The sequence below is a fragment of the Zingiber officinale genome, chromosome 2B (genome assembly GCF_018446385.1).
Source record: "Zingiber officinale cultivar Zhangliang chromosome 2B, Zo_v1.1, whole genome shotgun sequence".
NCBI lineage: Eukaryota > Viridiplantae > Streptophyta > Magnoliopsida > Zingiberales > Zingiberaceae > Zingiber > Zingiber officinale.
The window spans coordinates 114,777,365-114,801,052 of NC_055989.1; the positions used below are offsets into that span (position 1 = coordinate 114,777,365).

General features: G+C 39.6%; 1 pseudogene; it reads right to left on the bottom strand.

Moving 5' to 3' along the window:
• Positions 1 to 23,445, bottom strand: LOC122048592 (annotated as a pseudogene).
• Positions 23,446 to 23,688: the final 243 nt, after the last annotated feature.

The window sequence follows — 23,688 nt, forward strand, 5'->3', positions numbered from 1 at the left end:
CTATGATATGGTCTTGAAAGAAGACTTAGATCCATGATCATCGAGATCCTGCGACACTAGACACTGGGTTAACTCTGCAACTTGTCTCTGTAAATCCCCAATCGTCATTTTGTCATGGATGTTACGACCATGGTGCTTTGCTTCCTCCATCAAAGTTTGCCTGTTGTTGCAACCGCGACTACCACCACAATGACCCGCCATTGGAACTGGTGATGACCTTCACATTGGTTTCATACCAACTGACTGTTAGGACCTTGATGCACGCAAGAGGGGGGGTGAATAGCGTTTCGTCGCGCTTGTCGGTTGCTTCGTCTTGATAATGTGCAGCGGAAATAAACACAAGACACACACAACGCTAACACTATGAATTTACTTGGTATCCACCTCAAGAAAAGGTGACTAATCCAAGGATCCACATGACACGCTCAATCCACTAATGAAAACCTCCTTCTCGGTCGCAACCGGAGGCGGAGAAGCCTCGTACAATACTCACACACAAACACAAACATGAACACAAGAAGAAGAAACAAAAATACAATGTAATACACCCTTCTTCTTGCTTACTTGTGATTGTCATCGCCTCTAAACCTTGGAGAAACTCCCCAAGTGCCTTCAAGAACTGGTGTGAGTAGATCGAAGAAAGCTCATGAAGAATCGCTGAAAATCGTAGAATACAGATCGCAAAAATCTGCAAAGAAAATGCTCCGCCCAGGCTTTAAACAGTGCTCCCAATCGATCCAATTCATCCCCAATAGATTGTCACGTCAGCACCGCTTCATCTCAGCCGTCCATCACCTGTATCCTGCCCAACAGTCGAATCTCAATCGATCGACCGATCGATTGGGAACATCTGAATCGATCGGTGGATCGATTCAGAAGCGTTCTGTGTTCTCGCGATCGCGCGAGAACTCCCCTTCCTAATCGATCGACCAATCGATTGGGAAGCTCCCAATCAATCGCCCGATCGATTGGGAAAGCTTATGTTCTCACGATTTTACATTCCAATCAATCGACTAATTGATTGGGCCTTCCCACAATCGCAGCACACTCCAATCGATCCACTGATCGATTGGACTCTGGCTCAATCGATTGTCCGATCGATTGACCAGCCTGAACTTGACTCAAACTCAAGTCCAAATTCCCAAACCCAACTCCCGGTCAACCATGACCTATTGGGTCTCCATGCCTAGCACTTGGCCACACCCGACCAACCTTGAACTAGCCTTCTAGCCTCCTCCATCAGCCTTGCGTCTCTCGGATACCTCTCATCCTTCACGCCTTGCTTTCAGGAGCTTCTTTCGGCCTCATCCTAGTTGTCGGATTATACCACCACACTCGACCAACCTCGAACTAGCCTTCTAGCCTCCTCCATCAGCCTTGCTTCCCTCGGATATCTCCCCATCCTTCACGCCTTGCCTTCAAGAGCTTCCATCGGCCTCATCCTAATTATCGAGTTCTCCTCGCCAAGTCACACTAGGACTTACCTTGCCGAGACCACATGCTTGGACTTACAACCTGTGCCAAGATCACACATGGACTTTTCAATTGCCTAGCTCTTTACCAGGACTTTCTCACTTGCCAAGATCACACTTGGACTTTCCAATTGCCTTGCTCCTTACGAGAACTATCTTACTTGCCAAGATCACACTTGGACTTTCCAATTGTCTGGCTCCTCACCAGAACTTTCTCACTTTCCAAGATCACACTTGGACTTTTCACTTGTCTGGCTCCTCACCAGGACTTTCTCCTTTGCCAAGATCACACTTGGACTTTCCCAGTCAAGTCTCCTGTCAACCTTGACCTACTTGACTTCTCTCTTGTCTAATCTCTAGTTAGGACTTTCCCAAATGCCTAAACTCCAGTTAGGACTTTCCCATTGCCTAAACTCTAGTTAGGACTTACCCGGTCAAGTCTCCTGTCAACACTGACCCACTTGACTTATCTTCTCATCAACCTGGTCAATCCCTTGACCATCTCCACAATCGGATGATTGCTCCAGCAATCTCTATATATTGTCAAACGCCTTATATTGTCAAACATCAAAACTCAAATTCCGACTCAAGCTTGACTCAACTCAAGCTTAGTCAAACTGGTCAAACTTGACCTAGGGAAATTGCCCCATCAATCTCTCCCTTTTTGATGTTTGACAATTCCTCTAAGTTAGGTTAAATCTCATAGCCTTAATCTCTTCTTTATACCAAGGCTAAATCTCATAACTTTAACCTTTTCTTTATACCAAGGCTAAATCTCATAGCCTTAATCCTCTCATGACAAAGCATGAATGAAAGTTTCCTTCATTCTCTCCCTTTCCTAGAGGGCAAACTCCCCCTGCTTGGGATGAAGATCTAACTTAACCTTCCATTCTCCCCCTTTGTCACACATCAAAAACTGAAAACAAACTCTTCTTCATAAGAGTTAACTCTTCGTTGTTTACAACCTCACATGTTGTTAACAACCCCACAATGAAGATCTCATACTCTTCATTTCCGTAAAAGCTCCCCCTTGAGCTCTACTTCACTTCACAATGCTCATCCAGAGCATGCATCAACTTCCCAATGAAACTCTCATTCATTGTATTCAATGCTCCCCCTTGAGCAGCAATCTTCTTCTCAATGCTCATCCAAGAGCATTTTTCACTTTTCCAATGATGGTCCGATCCCCTTCATTAACCCAATGCTCCCCCTTGAGCAGTAATGTACTCTACAATGCTCATCCGAAAGCATTTATCATCCTAGCAATGAAGATAACCAATCTTCCATTGCTCCCGAATACTCGACCCTGAGCATTAATTCATCACGAAGATTTAACCCACCTTCCAAGGTCTTTGAAAAGATTTTTATGTTTTCAAAGAGTAACTCCCCCAAAAACATGGTCAAACTTCTATCATTGCACCAACAATGACTTGAGGTTCCTAAATAATTAGGAAAACCAAAACTCAAAGTTTTGAGGTTCATAATTCAATAATGAAACCAAACCTCAACCTAAACTTCACCTAAGTCTGTCTTAACCAATCCATACTTGTTTTCATCTTGAAAACTCCTCCTAAGTGTATACAAATGTATTTCAAAGGGTTAGGAAAGGTTAATGACCCTTGAAAATCAAAACTTGAAGTTTTAAGGTTCCACAATTCAGAATTGAAACTAAACTTTATCCTAAACTTCACTTTGGTTTCTCTTAACCAATCCATACTTGTTTTCATCATGAAAAACTCCCCCAAACGTATACAAATGTATTCCAAGGGGTTTGGAGTGGTTAACAGGACTCGAAGTGACTTGAAGTGCTGAAAATAGGCTTTTCAGGCCAAAATCAGACTTCTCAATCAATTGAAGTTGGGACTCAATCGATTGAAATCACTTCAATCGATCTATTGTCCAATTCCGCAAGCTACTGCTCGTAGAAATTCCCTCTGAATCGATCCAGCCTGGGTCAATCGATCGGCTGATTGATTCACTGACCTTCTGTTTACGGTGATTGACTTTCCAATCGATCGGCTGATCGATCGAACCCGTCCCAATCGATCGGCTGATTAATTGGGTTTCTGATTTCTCTGAAATCCAATTTCAGCGAAATTCAGAAACTCCCAAAAAATTCTACAAAACTCTAAAAATCATGAAAATTTATGTAGACATTATTTAGGGTATACTTTATCAAGGAAAAATAATTTTCTATGAAAATACTTCTTATTTTCAAAGATTGACAAAAATTTGAAAACTTGTAAAAAAACTTTAGTGTTTTCTTCAAGTTTGTGTCTAACTATTCAATGATGATCACTATCAAAAGATAGTCTTCACCAAGGTTTTCCAAAAATATTTTAACATCATTTTCAAAACCAATATCCAACCATGTTCTTTGGGCTCAATGCACATGACTTGTACATTAGCTTTCCCAATGATTGAAAAACACATAACTATGTGTTTTGATGAACCTAAAACTCAACGAGATGCACTGAATCAACATCTTAAGTTTTGTTCACCATCCTAACATCTCACTTGTATCTAATGTGTATTAAAATATATACAAGTCACCTTATAATTCTTTGTGAGATGTATATTTGGTTTTACTCTAACTAAGGGATCATGCATATCTATCTAGGCATTATGAGACTTATGATCATCGACCTTGGATGTCATTTGGTGGAATCCCACTTGTTGGGATATTTACCATTCTTAATAAATGTCTTTTGTCCTTAATTACAAGGAAATTAACATAATGCATGATGTTACATGGCATACATCAAAAAGAAATAATTTTCAAAACAAAATTTCCTATAACTACATGATGTATGTATGACATGACATGACATGATATTTTTATGTTTTTCATAATAAAAATGAATGCTACACATGATGTCATGACATGTGATAAGCAAGCAATCATGAAATTTTAACATAAATAAAATATACCTAGATAATCTATCTAAGTATCCTTAAACCTTAGCTAAAACCTTAAAATTAATCCTAGATTGCTCATCTCTTGAAGGAAAGACAAAACCCAACTTGACATTTCTTTTACCCCTTTTCTATTTGTGCCAATTGAAATTAAAGATTCAATCCTCAAATATTTTTTTAACACATATTACTCTCTTTAAGGATCAAACATTTGGATTGAGACTTAATTTTGCTCTTAATCTCTTAAGAACATACTAATATCTCAACTAGACATTTCTTACCCTTTCTCCAAGTGTGCCAACTTACCTTTGATGTGATTCCTCAAGGTTTGGCACAACTTACTCTTTCAAAGAGCAATTAATTTGATTAAAGTTTAAATTTTCCCTTAATCCCTCAATAGAATACCAAATTTTCAACTTGGTATTTCTTTTTGCATTTGTGCCAAATTAAATTTTAGTTCAATTCCTCAAAACTTGGCACATTTTACTCTTTCAAAGAGTAAATGAAATCAAATTAAGGCTTAGATTCGCCTTTATCCTTCTAAGAAAATGTCAAACCCCCAAGTTGATATTTCTTATCCTCTTCTAAATGTGTCCATTTAACTTAAGTTCAAATCCTCAAAGTTTGACACATTTTTGCTCTTCAAGGCTTAATCACATTTGATTAAAGCATGAGTTTTCTCTTAATTCCTTAAGAAAGTATCAAAATTCTAATTTGATTTTTCTTATACTTTTTTTAAGTGTGTCAATTTAGATTAAATTCAACTCTTCAAATTTTGGCACATATATTACTCTTTCAAAGAGTAACCCTACAATCCTTTTTCATTTTCAAAGGTTGACAATAATCTTGAAAATACTCTCAAGTGTCAACTTTAACAAGGTTGGGTTAACTACCCTTCCAATTGGAGTTGACATTCTCTAAACCCATCTAGGGTGTAGAGAATATGTTCCTAGGAACCCAATACCTATTGGTGCTTCTTGAATGCTCTAGATACTCACTAGGGATAACTTCCCTAGATACCTTCCTAAGGACCTTTCTAGGCTTCTTAGAAGCCTTGGTCACTTCTACTAGGTCACTTCTAGGGCTAACTCCCCTTGTAACCTTATTTGTGACTTTGTTTGGCCTTTTTGGAGCCTTTGTCACATTTACTAGGTCAACTCTAGGGATGACCTCCCTTGTGACCTTCTTTGTGACTTTGTTAGACTTCTTAAAAGTCTTAGTCACATTGGTCTTACCAAAAGAACCTTTAGGGATTCCTTCCCTAGTATCTTTGTCTTGACCTCTAAACCTAGGGTTGGTCCCATAGCTATATGGAACTCTATGAAAGGAAGTCACATCCTTCATGACTTTAGGTTTGTATCCCAAACCTCTATAGTCATTGGATGACTCTTGTCTAGACTTTCCTAGGTTAAACTCATTTTGACCCTTAAGCATATTTTCCATTTTTGCTAAGGTTCTCTCTAAGTTATCAAGTCTTGACCTTAAGACTTGATTTTCCCTTACTAAATCCATAGATTTGGATTTTTGTTGATTCCTATGAGCATTGTTAGCCTTAGGCTCATATCTAAAGTCCTTAGAATTGTTGCCTAAGTAGTTATCTACCTTCCTAACCTTAGGTATGGTAGATCTAGCATGAGGAGGTATATATTTGTCCTTAGGTTTATCATGCATTCTATTTTCATGATAAATAGCATTATAACGATTTAAATTTAAACTAGCATGTTTTTTATCATTTATAAGAGAATTTGCATTAATAAAATTTACCTTGGGTTTGCTCTTACAAGCTCCCCCTAGATTTGTGCTTCCTCTAATCACCTTGGTTGGCTTCTTCCCTTTAGGACATTGACTTTGGTAATGTCCTCTCTGATTGCAAGAGAAACACACAATGTGCTCCTTGCTCTTGCGTTTCGTGGGACCAATCTCCTTGGGCTTCTCCTTACCCTTGGGTACTACTTGACCCTTCTTCTTGGCCAATTTGGGACACTTACTCTTGTAGTGTCCATGCTTCCTACACTCAAAGCAAATGATATGATTTTTATCTTTAATAATTGAAATCTTTATACCTTTGCTTGTAGGGTTGATGCTTGATTCTCCATTTGATTTTTCTTGCAATGTAAAGATGACATCATCTTCTATTTCTTCCTCTTCACTTGAGGATATGGACTCTTCCACTTCTTCATCTCTTGAGGATGTGGAAGATCTCTCCTCTTCCACCTCTTCCTTTTCCTCCTCGAATGTTGATCTCTCGTCAACATCGGATTGCATCTTTTCTTCCTCTTCTTCTTCGGATGTTGACCTTGTGTCAACATCGGATTGGTCCTTCTCTTCTTGAACCAATGAGCCCTTCTCCTTGGGCTCTTCCACTCCTTGTGTTGGGGTTGCAAGGTTGCAAACATAGTCCCATATTGAAAACACATGGAAAAGATCATGGGTTTATAAGAAAAAGATATCTCCATTGGCATGAGGCCTTTTGGGTAGAGTCCAAGAGCAAAACCATGAGGGCTTAGGCCCAAAGTGGACAATATCATGTCATTGTGGAGATATCTAAATTCTTTTCGATCCTACAATTGGTATCAGAGCCCGGACTGCCAGAAGGTTTAACCGCCGACTGTGCACAAGAGCTATGGTCTGATTGAACCATGTGAGTACAATATTGACCTCGAACAAAGAAAGTGGGGCTCCTATGTTCGGATCAAGAGGACCAGACACCAGGCAGGAAGTCCTAGTAGGTCGGGTGGACTGAGGGGCAGGAAGTCCTAGTTGCGGCTAGGCAAGGAAGTCCTAGTAGGTCGGGTAGACCGAGGGGCAGGAAGACCTGGTGGGTCGAGGATCGGACGTGGGAAGCCCATGGTCCTTTGTTTGAGGGGGGGATTGTTGGGGTTGCAAGGTTGCAAACATAGTCCCATATTGAAAACACATGGAAAAGATCATGGGTTTATAAGAAAAAGATATCTCCATTGGCATGAGGCCTTTTGGGTAGAGCCCAAGAGCAAAACTATGAGGGCTTAGGCCCAAAGTGGACAATATCATGTCATTGTGGAGATATCTAAATTCTTTTCGATCCTACACCTTGGACTTGTGTAGGGTCTTCATGATAGGCAATGATCTTTTTCCAACGATCACTTGCATTTGTGGTTTCACCTACACTCAACAAAATATTAGAAGGTAGTAAATTATTCAAAATTCTCGTTACCTTCTTGTCCGCCTCCAATTGCTCTCATTGCTCTTCGGTCCAATGCCGAGGTCGGAGGCGTTTACCCTTCTTGTCCGTTGGAGCTTCAAATGGGTCCTCTAAGACCATCCATTGGTTCCAATCCATTTGGAACCAAGTCTCCAATCGATTCCTCTAAATATTAAAGTCCTCTTTGTCGTATGAAGGTGGAATCCGGATGTTCCATCAGAGTGGTCCTCCCAAATTCATCTTCTTCTTCCTCTAGCTTCTTGATCATTTGGCGATTAGTCGGTAAAAAAGCGGTCTCGCTCTGATACCAATTGTTAGGACCGTGATGCCCGCTAGAGGGGGTGAATAGCGTTTCGTCGCGCTTGTCAGTTGCTTCGTCTTGATAATGTGCAGCGGAAATAAACACAAGACACACACAACGCTAACGCTACGGATTTACTTGGTATCCACCTCAAGAAGAGGTGACTAATCCAAGGATCCACACGACACGCTCACTCCACTAATGAAAACCTCCTTCTCGGTCGCAGCCGGAGGTGGAGAAGCCTCGTACAGTACACACACACAAACAAAAACACGAACACAAGAAGAAGAAACAAAAATACAATGTAATACACCCTTCTTCTTACTTACTTGTGCTTGTCATCGCCTCTTGAACCTTGGAGAAACTCCCCAAGTGCCTTCAAGAACTGGCGTGAGTAGATCGGAGAAAGCTCGTGAAGAATCGTTGAAAATCGCAGAACACAGATCGCAAAAATCTGCAGAGAAAACGCTCCGCCCAGGCTTTAAACAGTGCTCCCAATCGATCCAATTCATCCCCAATTGATTGCCACGTCAGCACCGCTCCATCTCAGCCGTCCATCACCTGTATCCTGCCCAACGGTCGAATCTCAATCGATCGACCAATCGATTGGGAACATCTGAATCGATCGGTGGATCGATTTAGAAGCGTTCTGTGTTCTCGCGATCGCGCGAGAACTCCCCTTCCCAATCGATCCACCAATTGATTGGGAAGCTCCCAATCGATCGCTCGATCGATTGGGAAAGCTTCTGTGCTCGCGATTTTACATCCCAATCGATCGACCGATCGATTGGGCCTTCCCATAATCGCAGCACACTCCAATCGATCCACTGATCGATTGGACACTGGTTCAATCGATTGCTCGATCGATTGACCAGCGTGAACTTGACTCAAACTCAAGTCCAAATTCCCAAACTCAACTCCCGGTCAACCATGACCTATTGGGTCTCCATGCCTAGCACTTGGTCACACCCGACCAACCTCGAACTAGCCTTCTAGCCTCCTCCATCAGCCTTGCGTCTCTCGGATACCTCTCATCCTTCACGCCTTGCCTTCAGGAGCTTCTTTCGGCCTCATCCTAGTTGTCGGATTATACCACCACACTCGACCAACCTCGAACTAGCCTTCTAGCCTCCTCCATCCATCAGCCTTGTGTCCCTCGGATATCTCCCCATCTTTCACGCCTTGCCTTCAAAAGCTTCCATCGGCCTCATCCTAGTTATCGAGTTCTCCTCACCAAGTCACACTAGGACTTACCTTGTCGAGACCACATGCTTGGACTTACAACCTGTGCCAAGATCACACTTGGACTTTCCAATTGCCTAGCTCCTTACCAGGACTTTCTCACTTGCCAAGATCACACTTGGACTTTCCAATTGCCTGGCTCCTTACCAGGACTTTCTTACTTGCCAAGATCACACTTGGACTTTCCAATTGTCTGGCTCCTCACCAGGACTTTCTCACTTGCCAAGATCACACTTGGACTTTTCACTTGCCTGGCTCCTCACCAGGACTTTCTCCTTTGCCAAGATCACACTTGGACTTTCCCAGTCAAATCTCCTGTCAACCTTGACCTACTTGACTTCTCTCTTGCCTAATCTCCAGTTAGGACTTTCCCAAATGCCTAAACTCCACTTAGGACATTTCCATTGCCTAAACTCCAGTTAGGACTTACCCGGTCAAGTCTCCGGTCAACACTGACCCACTTGACTTGTCTTCTCGTCAACCTGGTCAATCCCTTGACCATCTCCACAATCGGACGATTGCTCCAGCAATCTCCATATATTGTCAAATGCCTTATATTGTCAAACATCAAAACTCAAATCCCGATTTAAACTTGACTCAACTTAAGCTTAGTCAAACTGGTCAAACTTGACCTAGGAAAATTGCCCCCAACACTGATGCCGCGTAGGATAGTGGTTATCCTATGGGTTACCGAGAAAGGAAGATTAGGAGAAAACAAGAAGAGGATCCTTCTAAAATGAAGAGAAATACACTGTTATTTGAGTTTTGCCACAATAAGAAATTTTATTATGAATAAAGGATAATTCCTTAACATTTAAATATGACTCTAATATAGACCATAACCTAAGACCTAAATAAAGAAAAAAATTACAATTAATAAATTTTAATTCCAATCTAGTAAAGAAAGAAAATAGATCTTTTACCCAAAAAAAAGTACATAACTACACGATTTTAACTCAAAATAGGATGCAGATTAAGACAAATCTTCTCCTATAAATACCAGAAATATCAAAATTATCCCTTATACCCTAAAAATAAAAATTATTAAAAATAGTAAAAAAGACTCTGAAAAGGATTAAAAGGTAAATTTTTAAACGTAAATTTTTAAACTTTGAAAACGCTTTTATCCATAACAAACGTAAATTTTTAAATTCTACACATGTCAACATCGACAAAGTCTAATTCCCAATCTTGAATCAAAAGTACACCCTTTTGAAGTTAGAAGGGTCATATTGGGTTTCATCATAGGTTGGATCTGCATCAACATCCCACAATCTCTAACAATTGCATCGTGCACTTATATGCTAGATACTAGGTTAAGGTTCATCTCCTATTCTATCCCAAAGAAATCCATATATTAAACTTTAATCATGCAAATAATATACGAATACGTGAAGCAAACTAAAATTGAATAAAGTATCTAACAAATCATAGATAAAAGTCCTAACTCACACGTAATCTTTTGTAACTCAACAGCGGATTACTTCCTAATCTTAGAATTAAGGGGACTACTCCATCACGATGGAGATACATACCATAGACATCAAAAGGAACATTGTATAATGAAAATAAAGAGAGAAGTGCAAAGAAAGCTTGGTTGTAGATGTTGATGATACCTCTAGAAGATCTCCACATTCTCCTTTGGTGGACGATATCTCTAGGCTCCTTGGATTTTTTGGAAGACGGCTCTCTCCTAGGGTTTTCTGTTATGAAAACACCCTTCCTCCCACAAATTGGTGCCCCTTTTACATTTATAGCATCTAAAGTTTCCAAAATATAACAAACTTTCCTAAATTTTTGAGAGGCATCACCATCAAAACCTAACAATCCATGGTCGTGGCAAGCACTATGGACTTGCCGTAGATCATTCTTGAAAGTCCTAATCAAAAGTCTCGGATAGAACATAGCCATGGCAACCACCACAGGTTGGTTGTGTTCCTTGCTAGAATTTTCTTGTTGATGCTCCAATGTCAATTCTATCTTTGAGGATGGTCGGGTGAAAGGTTCTGGGGTTGAAAGGTCCAGGGATCGATCCTCGGGGTGTCACTGTCTGAGGTTAACGTCTCCGCCATATACTTTCCACCTGTGTACCTACATTTACCTCCCTCTATATCCGTGGAACCGGCTCTAGGGGGCCCGCTGATGTGACGATTCTATATTTTTATAAATCACAAAGAATAGTCATTTGAACTAAAAGATAAAAATTAATACAAAAGCTAGAAGTTAACCTAAATAGTGCTCATTTAATACAATAAATGATTCACACACATTAATTTTCGTACAGTTATTGCTCTCGAGCATTATACAAAATCTTGTTGGTGTTTTTCCTTTGCGGCCCTATTGAACTTCCTCATTTGTCAACTTTTATTGAAATTCTTTGTTCACAATTATTTAGTCTACATTTGACCTACTTTGACATCTACATGTGCTAAGTTTTATTGGACTTTTTTATATACTAATTTTCATTAGGCTTCTCCATCGGTAAGGTATTTAGTTAATCTTGATGAAAAAAACTCTTCTAATCATTACACCACTATAAAAAAAAGGTATTTTAAAAAGCATTTTATTAGGAGAAATTTTAACACTACTCTTAAAAATCTTACAACATAATCGATTTAGACTAAATCGTTTATATTGCCTTACCTTTTCAAAACAGTTTGGCAATCGCTCTTGTTGAATAACGTTAGCACTGATTTGAATAAACCACTTTTATAAACCGATCTTAATGATACAATTATTAGAAGTAATCTTGAAACTATTGATATTGGATACTTTTAGCAGCAGTTTTATGTCAAACGCTTCTACTAACTATTTCTATTACTCTAACTTCTAAGAACAGTTAACAAACTTTTTCGACTAATTACTTTTAATATTGTTTTGTTTAACATGATGCCATAAACCACTTCTATTGTTCTAATATTTTAGAATTAATTTTTAAATTGCACCTATTACATAGTTTTAATGCTGATTTACATAAATTATTATTGTAAACCGTTCTTAATAATATAACATTACAAGTAATTTTGAAACGGTTGATATTGAGTACTTTTAGTAGTAGTTCTATGTCAAACACTGCTACTAACCGTTTCTATTACTCTAACTTCCATGAGCAATTTTCAAATTGCTATTGAATATTTTTATCACCGTGTTGTGTAAATTGCTGTTATAAACCACTTTTATTCTTCTATTATTTTAGGATTGGCTTTGAAACTGCACCTATCGTGTAGTTTTAACGTTGATTTATATAAACTGCTCTTATAAACTGGCCCTATTAATATAACTATTAGGAATAAACTTGAAAATGATCATACTAGATAATTTTAGTGGTGGTTCTGTGTAAAATGTTGTTGTAAAATATTTTTATTGCTCTAACTTCTAGGAGCAATTTATAAATGACTTCTATTGAATACTTTTAATAATGATTCACTACAACATTTTTCATCAATGGCAACGTCCAAAAAATGTGGCCTAAAGTATAAAAACCGTTGCCTTTTCTTTAGACAACGGTTTTTAAACCGTGGTATAGTCAGCCGTTGCCTTTTGTTTAGGCAACGGTTTTACTAATAATTCGCAACACTATAAAAAAACCGTAGCCTTTGATGAATATTAGCCAACGGTTTTTTAATCATTCTATGGCAACGGTTTATGACCGTTATCTATGATAGCAACAGAAAAAACCGCTGCCTTTGATTGCAACACAGGAAAAATCGTTGCCTTTGATTGCAACACAGGAAAACCGGTGTTATTGATAACAACAGAGGAAAACTGTTATTGTTGATAGCAACAGAAAAAATTAATACTGAAAATATACCAATTGAAGAAAATTATACCAATTAAAGAAAAACATGCTCAAAATATATTAATCATCCACATACATATTGAAGAAAATTAATTACATTATTATCCAAAACAAAATATTATAATACTCAAACAAATATACTAATTAATAAAGTATGCATCATCTTCATCTACATTTGTCTTAATATTTCTCTACCTTAAACTTAAATCTTTGCACACAAAATATAAAATCATTTGTCATCTATTATTACTGATCAAAACATTTGATCTGCATCCACATTTGACCTTCATCCACTATCAGTACTTGTACTAAAAAATCAAGCTATATAACATCATCTTCTTCCGCTTCTATGTCCAACATTTGATCTTCATCCACATGATCACCATCCATATTAGGATCCTGTATATAAAAGTTAAAATATTAATACCTCACCAATCATCATAAATAATAATTGAAAAATCATAGCTACTAGATGTTAGGACCAAAAGTAGCTAGAAGGGGGGAGTAAGTCGCTCGCTCGTTGCTCGACGTTGCTTGTTTCTTCTAAGATGTGCAGCGGAAAATACAGAAACAAATCACACAACGCTAACACGGTTGGTTTACTTGGTATCCACCTCACATGAGGTGACTAGTCCAAGGATCCACACCACGCACGCACCCTCCACTATGATAACACTCCTTTTCGGTAACTACCGAGGGCGGAGAAGCCCTACAAGACTCTCAGTACAAGAAGAAAGGAAAGGGAAACAAAATACAAGCGCAAAGCTTACAATGAGTACAGAAAACCCTAACCCTAGCTTCTCTTCTTGCCTTTGATCCGCCTCTTGACTTGGAAAGCTTCCAAGATCCTTCAAGAACTGGCGATCTGATCTTTGAGAGCGCTATGGAGGAGTTGGCGAGAGATCTGGAGTGAATCGGTGAAGAGATGCCGAAGGAAATGAACGCCTGCGGCTTAAATCGACGCTAACGGTCGAATCCCGATCGATTGGAATGCTCCCAATCGATCGGGGAGGCTTTGGATCGATCCACGGATCGATCCAGAGCGCCTCTGTGCTCTGGAAAAACTTTTGGATCGATCCACGGATCGATCCAGCGCTTATCGCGCGAAGCAGCAGCGTCCCAATCGATCCACTGATCGATTGGGACCTCTGGATCGATCCACGGATCGATCCAAAGGGGTTCTGTTCTCGGGGACTCACCGGATCGATCGGTGGATCGATCCAGATCTTCTGGATCAATCCACGGATCGATCCAAACCTGCTGGATCAATCCACGGATCAATCCAAACCTGCTGGATCAATCCACGGATCAATCCAAACCTGCTGGATCAATCGGCTGATCAATCCAGATCTTGGTTTTTGCCCAAAACCAAGCCCAAAGCCCCCTAAACCAACATCTAGTCAATCATGACTTGTTGGTACATAAGACCTAGCATCCGGTCACCCTTGACCAGCTAGGACTCTCTCACCAAGTGTCTGGTCAATCCCTTTGACCCACTTGGACTTTTCTCTTCTTGCCAAGTATCCGGTCACTCCCTAAGACCTACTTGGACTTTTCTTCCTCGTGCCAAGTATCCGGTCAATCCCTTTGACCTACTTGGACTCTCACCAGATGTCTGGTCAACCTTGACCCATCTGGATTTCTCTTGCCTGACTTCACTCACCAGGACTTTCCCAATTGCCTAGCTTCACTCACTAGGTCTTTCACCTAGCTTCACTCACCAGGATTTTTCTCCTGCCTAGCTTCACTCACTAGACTTCCAAATTGCCTAGCTTCACTCACTAGGTCTTTCACCTGGCTTCACTCGCCAGGATTTTCCTCCTGCCTAACATCCCAGTTAGGACTTCCCAGTCAAGTATCCGGTCATCCTTGACCTACTTGACTCTTCTTCAATCAACCTTGCATTGTCAAACATCGAAATCCAAACCAAGACTCAAGCTTGGTCAACCAGGTCAACCTTGACCTGAGGAATGTTGCACCAACAATCTCCCCCTTTTTGATGTTTGACAATACCAACACTATCACTTACAATACCACATGTAAGTTAGGCTAATCCCATAGCCTAAACCTTCTTCATGCCACTAGGTAATGAATACATAAGTTAAGCCCTTCATTCTCCCCCTAAGAGGGCAAACTCCCTCTAGGTGATAAAAGCCTAACTTACTCCCTTTCATTCTCCCCCTATTGGCACACATCAAACCATGCCCCATTTTTGGGCACACATCAACAGATTCATTTGTTGAAAACTCTCCCCCTGAAGAGTTGCTCATCGTCGTTCACAACTTCACTCGTTGTGATCAGCACGATAATGAAGGTCCCATACCCTTCATTAACCTTAACCCTACATTCTCCCCCAATGTAGGCAAATGCACATCCTTGAGCATTATCCACTTGAAACCACTTGAACAATGAGGATATCCACTCCCCATTAAAGTTCAAACGCTCAACCTTGAGCATGTTCTTAACGGAAGGTTAACCACCTTCCAAGGTTCATGAAAAATAATTTTTCATGTCTTTAAAGAGTCCCTCCCCCTAAAGACATGGTGGTAACTTCTGTCATTGCACGAACAATGACTTGGAATCCCTAAACCTTTAGGAAACCCAAATTTAGAAGTTTTGAGGTTCAAATACTCAAAATTTGAAACAAACCTCAACCTAAACTTCAATGAAGCCTTCCTTAACCAATCCATCCTTGTTTTCACATGAAAACACCATTTGTATGTATACAAATATATTTTAGGGGTTTGGAATGGTTACCTAGACTCAAAGAGGTTCAAAGATGCTGAAATCAGGCCTTCCCAGCCAAAATCAGCAACTTGGATCGATTGGAGTTGGGTTCCAGTCGATTGAACCTTTCTGAATCGATCCACTGATCGATTCAGACACCCTGGATCGATCGGCTGATCGATCCAGCGAGCTTCTGCTCGCGGGAAATGCCTTCTGAATCGATCCATGGATCGATTCAGGCACTCCAATCGATCCATGGATCGATCGGAGCTCTGATAGTTGCTGAAATTCCATTTCAGTCAACTTCAGAAACCCCTAGAAAATTCTACAAAAATTCAAAAATCATGAAATTTCGTGTAGACATTATTTAGGGCATACTTAATCATGGAAAAATAGCTTTCTATGAAAATACATCATATTTTCAAAGATTGACACAAACTTGAAAACTTGCAAAAACTTTAGTGTTTTCTTCAAGTTTGTGTCTAACTATTCAATGGTGATTACTATCAAAAGATAGCCTTCACCAAGGTTTTCCAAAAACATTTTAAAAACATTTTCAAAACCAATATCCCATCATGTTCCTTGGGCATAATGCACATGACTTGTACATTAGCTTTCCCAATGATGGGAAAACACATAACTATGTGTTTTGATGAACCTAAAACTCAAAAGAATGCACTAAATCAACATCTTGAGTTTTGTTCATCTTCCTAACATCTCACTTGTATCTAATGTGCACTAAAGCACATACAAGTCACCTTATAGTCTTTGTGAGATGTAGATTTTGGTTTTGCCCTAATCTAGGGATCATGCATATCTATCTAGGCATTTTAAAGATATTAGACATCCACCTAGGATGTCACTTGTTAATAAGTGTTGTTAAATGCCATTTGTCCTTAATTACAAGGAATTAAACTAATGCATGATAATGTTATGACATACATCAAAATCAAATAACTTTCAAAAGAAAGATTCCTATAACTACATGATGTATGAATGTCATGACATGGTATTTTTGAATTTTGCATAATAAAACATGAATGCAAAAATAGACATGATGTCATGGCATATGATGGGCAAACAATCATGGCAAGATTTAGCATAAATAAAGTATACCTAGATTAACTATCTAAGTATCCTTAAAATCTTAGCTAAACTTACAACTTAAACCTAGATTGCCCTAAAGTGCTTCAAGAAAATGCCAAAGCCTAAATTGGCATTTCTAATTCCCTTGATTAATGTATGCCAATTGAAAGTAAGCATATCCTCAAATGTTGGCATATTTCATTTTTCCACAAGAGTAGCACTTTTAAATTAAGGCCCGGATTGCCTTAAATTTCCTAAGAACATACCAAAATCCCAACTTGGTAGTTCTTATGAATTTCCCAATATGTGCCATTTAAGATTAAAATCAATTCTTCCACCATTAGGCACATTTTACTCTTTCAAGGAGTAAATAATAATTCCATTTCATTTTCAAAGGTTAACAAAACCTTGAAAATGCTCCTTGAGTGTCAATTTCCTCAAAGTTGGGTTAACTACCCTTCTAATTGGAGTTGACACTCTCTAACCCATTTATGGGGTAGAGAAAATGCTCCTAGGAACCCAACACCTATTGGTGCTCCTTGGATGCTCTAGGTACTCACTAGGGATAACTTCCCTAGATACCTTCCTAGTGACCTTGTTGGGCTTCTTAGAAGCCTTGGTCACATTTTCTAGGTCAACTCTAGGGATAGCCTCCCTTGTGACCTTGTTTGTGACTTTCTTAGACTTCTTAGAAGCCTTAGTCACATTTATTGCAAAAACACTCTTAGGGATGACCTCCTTAGTATTTTTGACTTGCCCACTAGACCTAGGGTTTGTTCCATAACTATATGGAACCCTATGATAACTAGGCACATCCTTCTTAGCCTTTGGTTTGTATCCCAAACCTCTATTGCTATTGGATGGCTTTGATTTTCCTAACCCTAAGTTATGCTCATTTTGCCCTAATAGGATATTTTTCATCCTTTTTAGGGTCTTTTCCATTTTATCAAGTCTTGACCTCAAGACTTGATTTTCTATCATTAAGTCCTTAGGTCTTGGTCCATGAGCATTTTTGTTTCTAGGCTTGTATCTAAAATCCTTAGAATTATTGCCTAGATTTTTACCTACATCCCTAACCTTAGGTGTAGTAGTTTTGGCATGTAGGGCCACATGCTTTTCCTTAAAGCCCTCATGCTTCCTATTCTTATGGTAAATTGCATTAAAATGATAAAACTTAGAACTATCATGCTTTTTACCATAATGTAAAGGGGTAGGCTCAATAAAAGATACCTTCTTCTTTACCTTGGAGGCTCCCCCTTGACTAGTGCCTCCTTGAGCCTTGACCACCTTCTTCCCCTTGGGGCATTGACTTCGGTAATGCCCCTTTTGATTGCAAGAGAAGCATATAATATGCTCCTTGCTCTTCTTTGTGTTAGGGGTGATCTCCTTGGGCTTCACCTTGCCTCTTTGTGCCACTTGGCCCTTCTTCTTGGCCAATTTAGGGCACTTGCTCTTGTAGTGCCCATGTTCCCTACACTCAAAGCATATAATATGATTTTTATTATTAATTGAAATATTTATACCTTTGCTTGTAGGGGTGGCATCTTTTCCTTTGGATCCGGAGGTAGAAGCTTCCTCTTGATCGAACCTTGATTCTCCTCCATTTGATTTTTCTTGACTTGTGGAGGTAGAATCTTCTTCCTCCTCTTCGTCTCTTGACCCGGATGTAGAAGCTTCTCCTTCTTCTTGATCCGGCGTCACCAAGGATTGCTCCCCCTCAATCCTAGAGGTGGAGGCTTCATCATCTTGAATATGAAACAAGGAGTATGCTCCCTCCTTGTTCCCTTCATTGCATTCCCTTGAGGATGAAGCTTCTAGGATTTCCTCTTCTTCGAAGGTTGAGCATCTCTCAACCTCGGAGTCCTCCTCTTGGTCTTGCTCCAAAGAGTCACCCTCTCTGGATTCTTCATGATCTTGTACAGTGGAGGGGATCTCTTCATGAAGCTTGTCCAATTTGCTCCATAATTCCTTTGCATCTTCAAATTCTCCAATTTTGCAAAGGATGGTGCTTGGCAATAAATTGACCAAAAGCTTGGTCACTTTGTCATTGGCCTCGCACCTTTGGACTTGCTCTTGGCTCCACTTGCTCCTCTTGAGAACTTTGCCCTTTGAATTTCTTGGAGCCTTGAAGCCTTCCATTAGAGCAAACCATTGCTCTATCTCCATCATAAGAAAATTTTCGATTCTTGATTTCCAAGAATCGAAGCTTGTGGATGTGTACAGTGGAGCCACCCTTGTGTCAAATCCAAGTCCATCTTGGAATTGCATCTTGAAGTTGAGCTTGATAAAGTCTTGAACTTGAAGAATTTGCTCCAACTTCTTCACCCTCTAGCTTTTCTTGTTATGCTTGACCCTTCCGGCGATGATTTCGGTGAAGAGCGACCTCGCTCTGATAGCACTTGTTAGGACCAAAAGTAGCTAGAAGGGGGGGTGAATAGCTCGTCGCTCGCTCGTTGCTCGACGTTGCTTGTTTCTTCTAAGATGTGCAGCGGAAAATACAGAAACAAATCACACAACGCTAACACGGTTGGTTTACTTGGTATCCACCTCACAAGAGGTGACTAGTCCAAGGATCCACACCACGCACGCACCCTCCACTATGATAACACTCCTTTTCGGTAACTACCGAGGGCGGAGAAGCCCTACAAGACTCTCAGTACAAGAAGAAAGGAAAGGGAAACAAAATACAAGCGCAAAGCTTACAATGAGTACAGAAAACCCTAACCCTAGCTTCTCTTCTTGCCTTTGATCCGCCTCTTGACTTGGAAAGCTTCCAAGATCCTTCAAGAACTGGCGATCTGATCTTTGAGAGCGCTGTGGAGGAGTTGGCGAGAGATCTGGAGTGAATCGGTGAAGAGATGCCGAAGGAAATGAACGCCTGCGGCTTAAATCGACGCTAACGGTCGAATCCCGATCGATTGGAATGCTCCCAATCGATCGGGGAGGCTTTGGATCGATCCACGGATCGATCCAGAGCGCCTCTGTGCTCTGAAAAAACTTTTGGATCGATCCACGGATCGATCCAGCGCTTATCGCGCGAAGCAGGAGCGTCCCAATCGATCCACTGATCGATTGGGACCTCTGGATCGATCCACGGATCGATCCAAAGGGGTTCTGTTCTCGGGGACTCACCGGATCGATCGGTGGATCGATCCAGATCTTCTGGATCAATCCACGGATCGATCCAAACCTGCTGGATCAATCCATGGATCAATCCAAACCTGCTGGATCAATCCACGGATCAATCCAAACCTGCTGGATCAATCGGCTGATCAATCCAGATCTTGGTTTTTGTCCAAAACCAAGCCCAAAGCCCCCTAAACCAACATCTAGTCAACCATGACTTGTTGGTACATAAGACCTAGCATCCGGTCACCCTTGACCAGCTAGGACTCTCTCACCAAGTGTCTGGTCAATCCCTTTGACCCACTTGGACTTTTCTCTTCTTGCCAAGTATCCGGTCACTCCCTAAGACCTACTTGGACTTTTCTTCCTCGTGCCAAGTATCCGGTCAATTCCTTTGACCTACTTGGACTCTCACCAGATGTCTGGTCAACCTTGACCCATCTGGATTTCTCTTGCCTGGCTTCACTCACCAGGACTTTCCCAATTGCCTAGCTTCACTCACTAGGTCTTTCACCTAGCTTCACTCACCAGGATTTTTCTCCTGCCTAGCTTCACTCACTAGACTTCCAAATTGCCTAGCTTCACTCACTAGGTCTTTCACCTGGCTTCACTCACCAGGATTTTTCTCCTGCCTAACATCCCAGTTAGGACTTCCCAGTCAAGTATCCGGTCATCCTTGACCTACTTGACTCTTCTTCAATCAACCTTGCATTGTCAAACATCGAAATCCAAACCAAGACTCAAGCTTGGTCAACCAGGTCAACCTTGACCTGAGGAATGTTGCACCAACACTAGAGAGTTATAAATGTTGAATAAATTATTAGATAAATGTTGACTCATGGTGATGGCGTGACTCATGTTGAATGACATAAATTTACAGTACCAAGGACAAGATATGAAGATCTAACTAATAACTAAATTTGGAGTCTATTGAAGGATGCAATAAGTCAAGAGGTTACGTGCAATAAGTCAAGTTAACAGGTATACCAAGGATGCAATAAGTCTATTGAAAAAGGGAATTACCACAAGTTATGCCTTGAGTGCATAAATATTTGAACAAATTCCAAAAATATTTATTTAATATGAACTTCATTTTTTCCTTGGGATTATTTGGAGCATGAGTTGATGTGGATGAACATAGACCACTATTAGCATCACATGGAGATAACAAAGCTGCCAAAGACTCCATGTCTACTCTTGAGTCATTTTGATTTAACATGGTCCTTAGAAGAAGTTGAAATTTTTGCTCCATTACCGCCATCTCTTTACTATGTTTCACCTCCATCTCTTCATGTTTCGCTTCTATCTCGTGCACCTTATCAGTTAAATGTTTGACTTCATTAGCATGCCTTTTCTCAATTTCTGCTATTTCTTCATTTCTTTTTAAGAGTGTAGGTGTTGTAGTTCTTCCATAGCATCGCACTCTTCCTGGCTTCTCTTTGCCAAATACAGTCTTAAAAGCCTCAGTAGAAGGTACACTAGAATTTTCAATCAAGTCTCGAAGTTTTGTCTAGCAATTGTATAAGTAATGTTAATTGTGATAGTGAATAATTACATTTGACATGTAAAGCGTAGAGAAACACTTACAATTGCATTATTTGTTTCTTGATCTAGTTGTTTTCCTTTCTTTCTCTGTCGAGTTTCAATGAACATTTCAGCTTGAGTTGGAGACTCTTTATCCTCATTGCTTGCACTCTGCAAGAAGAAAACAATGATTTAAGCACTAAATTTAGGCCAATTTAAATGTATGCTTATAACAAATAGAATAGAATACCAATCTCTCCTTTATACAAGCAAAACTTATAGGTCCTACATGGTGTCTCCATTTTTGCTAAGCAATATTTTTAGCATTTTGATCACTTATTTCCTAAATTCATCAATAAAAAATGAATTTTATCAAACATTAAAAATATAATATAAAATATTACTTAATTATAAAAATATGTATCTTACTTGAATGGTTTCAAGTCTCCAATAATCCATCAACACTCTAAAGTGTGCTTCTGGTATGTCTTGAGGACAATTTTTCAACCGCTCGTGCATGGTTGTATACTCGGTGAAATGATTTTTCTTAATCCAACATGTATATCGCCTCCAAGCATCATTTATAATACCATACACAGCCTTCTCCCCTTTTTCTGGAATGATGTATTTTTGCTGCCAAGAAAAGTAATGCAGTTATAAAGATCTAATTTATAAAAATACAAAAACACACATGTAGTAGAAACACAAAAGTAAAAAAGTTGATACATTGATATAATTCCATATGTGTTGTTTGTTTGGTATAGCTTTCCAATTTGTGTAAGTAAGAGGACACAAATCTGCACTTCTTGCTATTGTTCCCAAGAAACTACTAAGTTGAGAAACTGTCTTCTGGTCTGGTCCAACGGGTTCTCCTTCTTTATTCAAGATGATTTCTTGTCTATCATTTATTGATCGTTCATGAACTTTTTTACACAATGTCTTTCCTCGTTTTCTCTTCGATGTTGCCCCTAATTAACATTACGAATAAATAAGAAATTTCATATTTTCATAATGTCTAAAATAAGCAAAGACACTTAAAACACAAATGAGTTAAAATCAAAAGTTGATATCCCCTTAAACTAGAAAAAATGTTACCTTCGGTTGTATTGTCATTAGTATCCTCATCTTCTTCATTTTCAAAGTTGATATCCCCTTCAACTTCTTGTTCTATGTCATTTTCTTCACTCTCTTCATCTTCTAATTCCTCTTCTTCAAGTTGATCCCTATGGTTATTAATATATTTTCCAAGTGATATAGCAGGACACTTTGAAGTAGCCTTTGGCTTCTTAGAGGCTGGTTGTTTTTCCGTAGATCCTTGACCATGATCTCCTATTGTATTTCTCAATTGTCTCTTCAAATTATTTGGACAAAATCTGTCATTTTGGTCATCAATCTTCTTAGATGATTCAGGTTGGACTAAAAATGCATGGTTATCAAGGTCTTTTTGACTTGGAATGTAAGTAGATCCTCCAACTTCGACTTCACTTCCAGTGGCTAAGGATTGCCTCATCTGGTCTTGCTTTTTGTGGTGTGTTTGAGTAGATCTTCCTACTTGGACTGCACTTCCAATGGCAAATAGCTTCTTCCTCTGTTCTTGCTTTCCATGTTGCATCAAAGTAGATCTTACTTCTAACTTTTCTTGCTGCATTCTAACTTCTTGAACTGCACTTGTAGTGCTTAATGGCTGCTTGCTTTGGTCTTTCTTTTGATGTTGTATTTGAGTATTTCTAGCTTCTTGGACTACACTTGCAACAGTAGAATTTTTCCTTGGCTCTTGATTTGAAGTAGATTCTTTGTTTTTCTTCATATTTTTGGCACCTTCTTGAATTGCACTTGTAGTGGTCAATGGCTGCTTCCTTTGGTCTTTCTTTTGATGTTGTATTTGAGTATTTCTAGCTTCTTGGGCTGCACTTCCAGCTGTAGAATTTTTCCTTGGCTCTTGCTTTGAAGTAGATTCTTTATTTTTCTTCATATTCTTGGCACCTTCTACTTTTACTTTATACAGTTTGAGCAATTCAGCACTGGACTTAACTTGAAATTGATGAGGTTCAATATCAATTATCCTGTTCATTTTTCTAAAAAAGGAAAAAAAAACCAAAAGCACATAAAATGATTAAAACAATAACATAACAAGTGAGACAATGTATGAAACTGGATCGGTCGGCAGAGAGGGCTCGACCCGGACTGAGTCAAGAAACTGGATCGGTCGGCAGACCGATCCAGTGAAACCTTGGACACCTGATCGGTCTGCAGACCGATCAGAAATCGATCAGTAGCCTACTGTGATTTTACTGATCGGTCTGGAGACCGATCA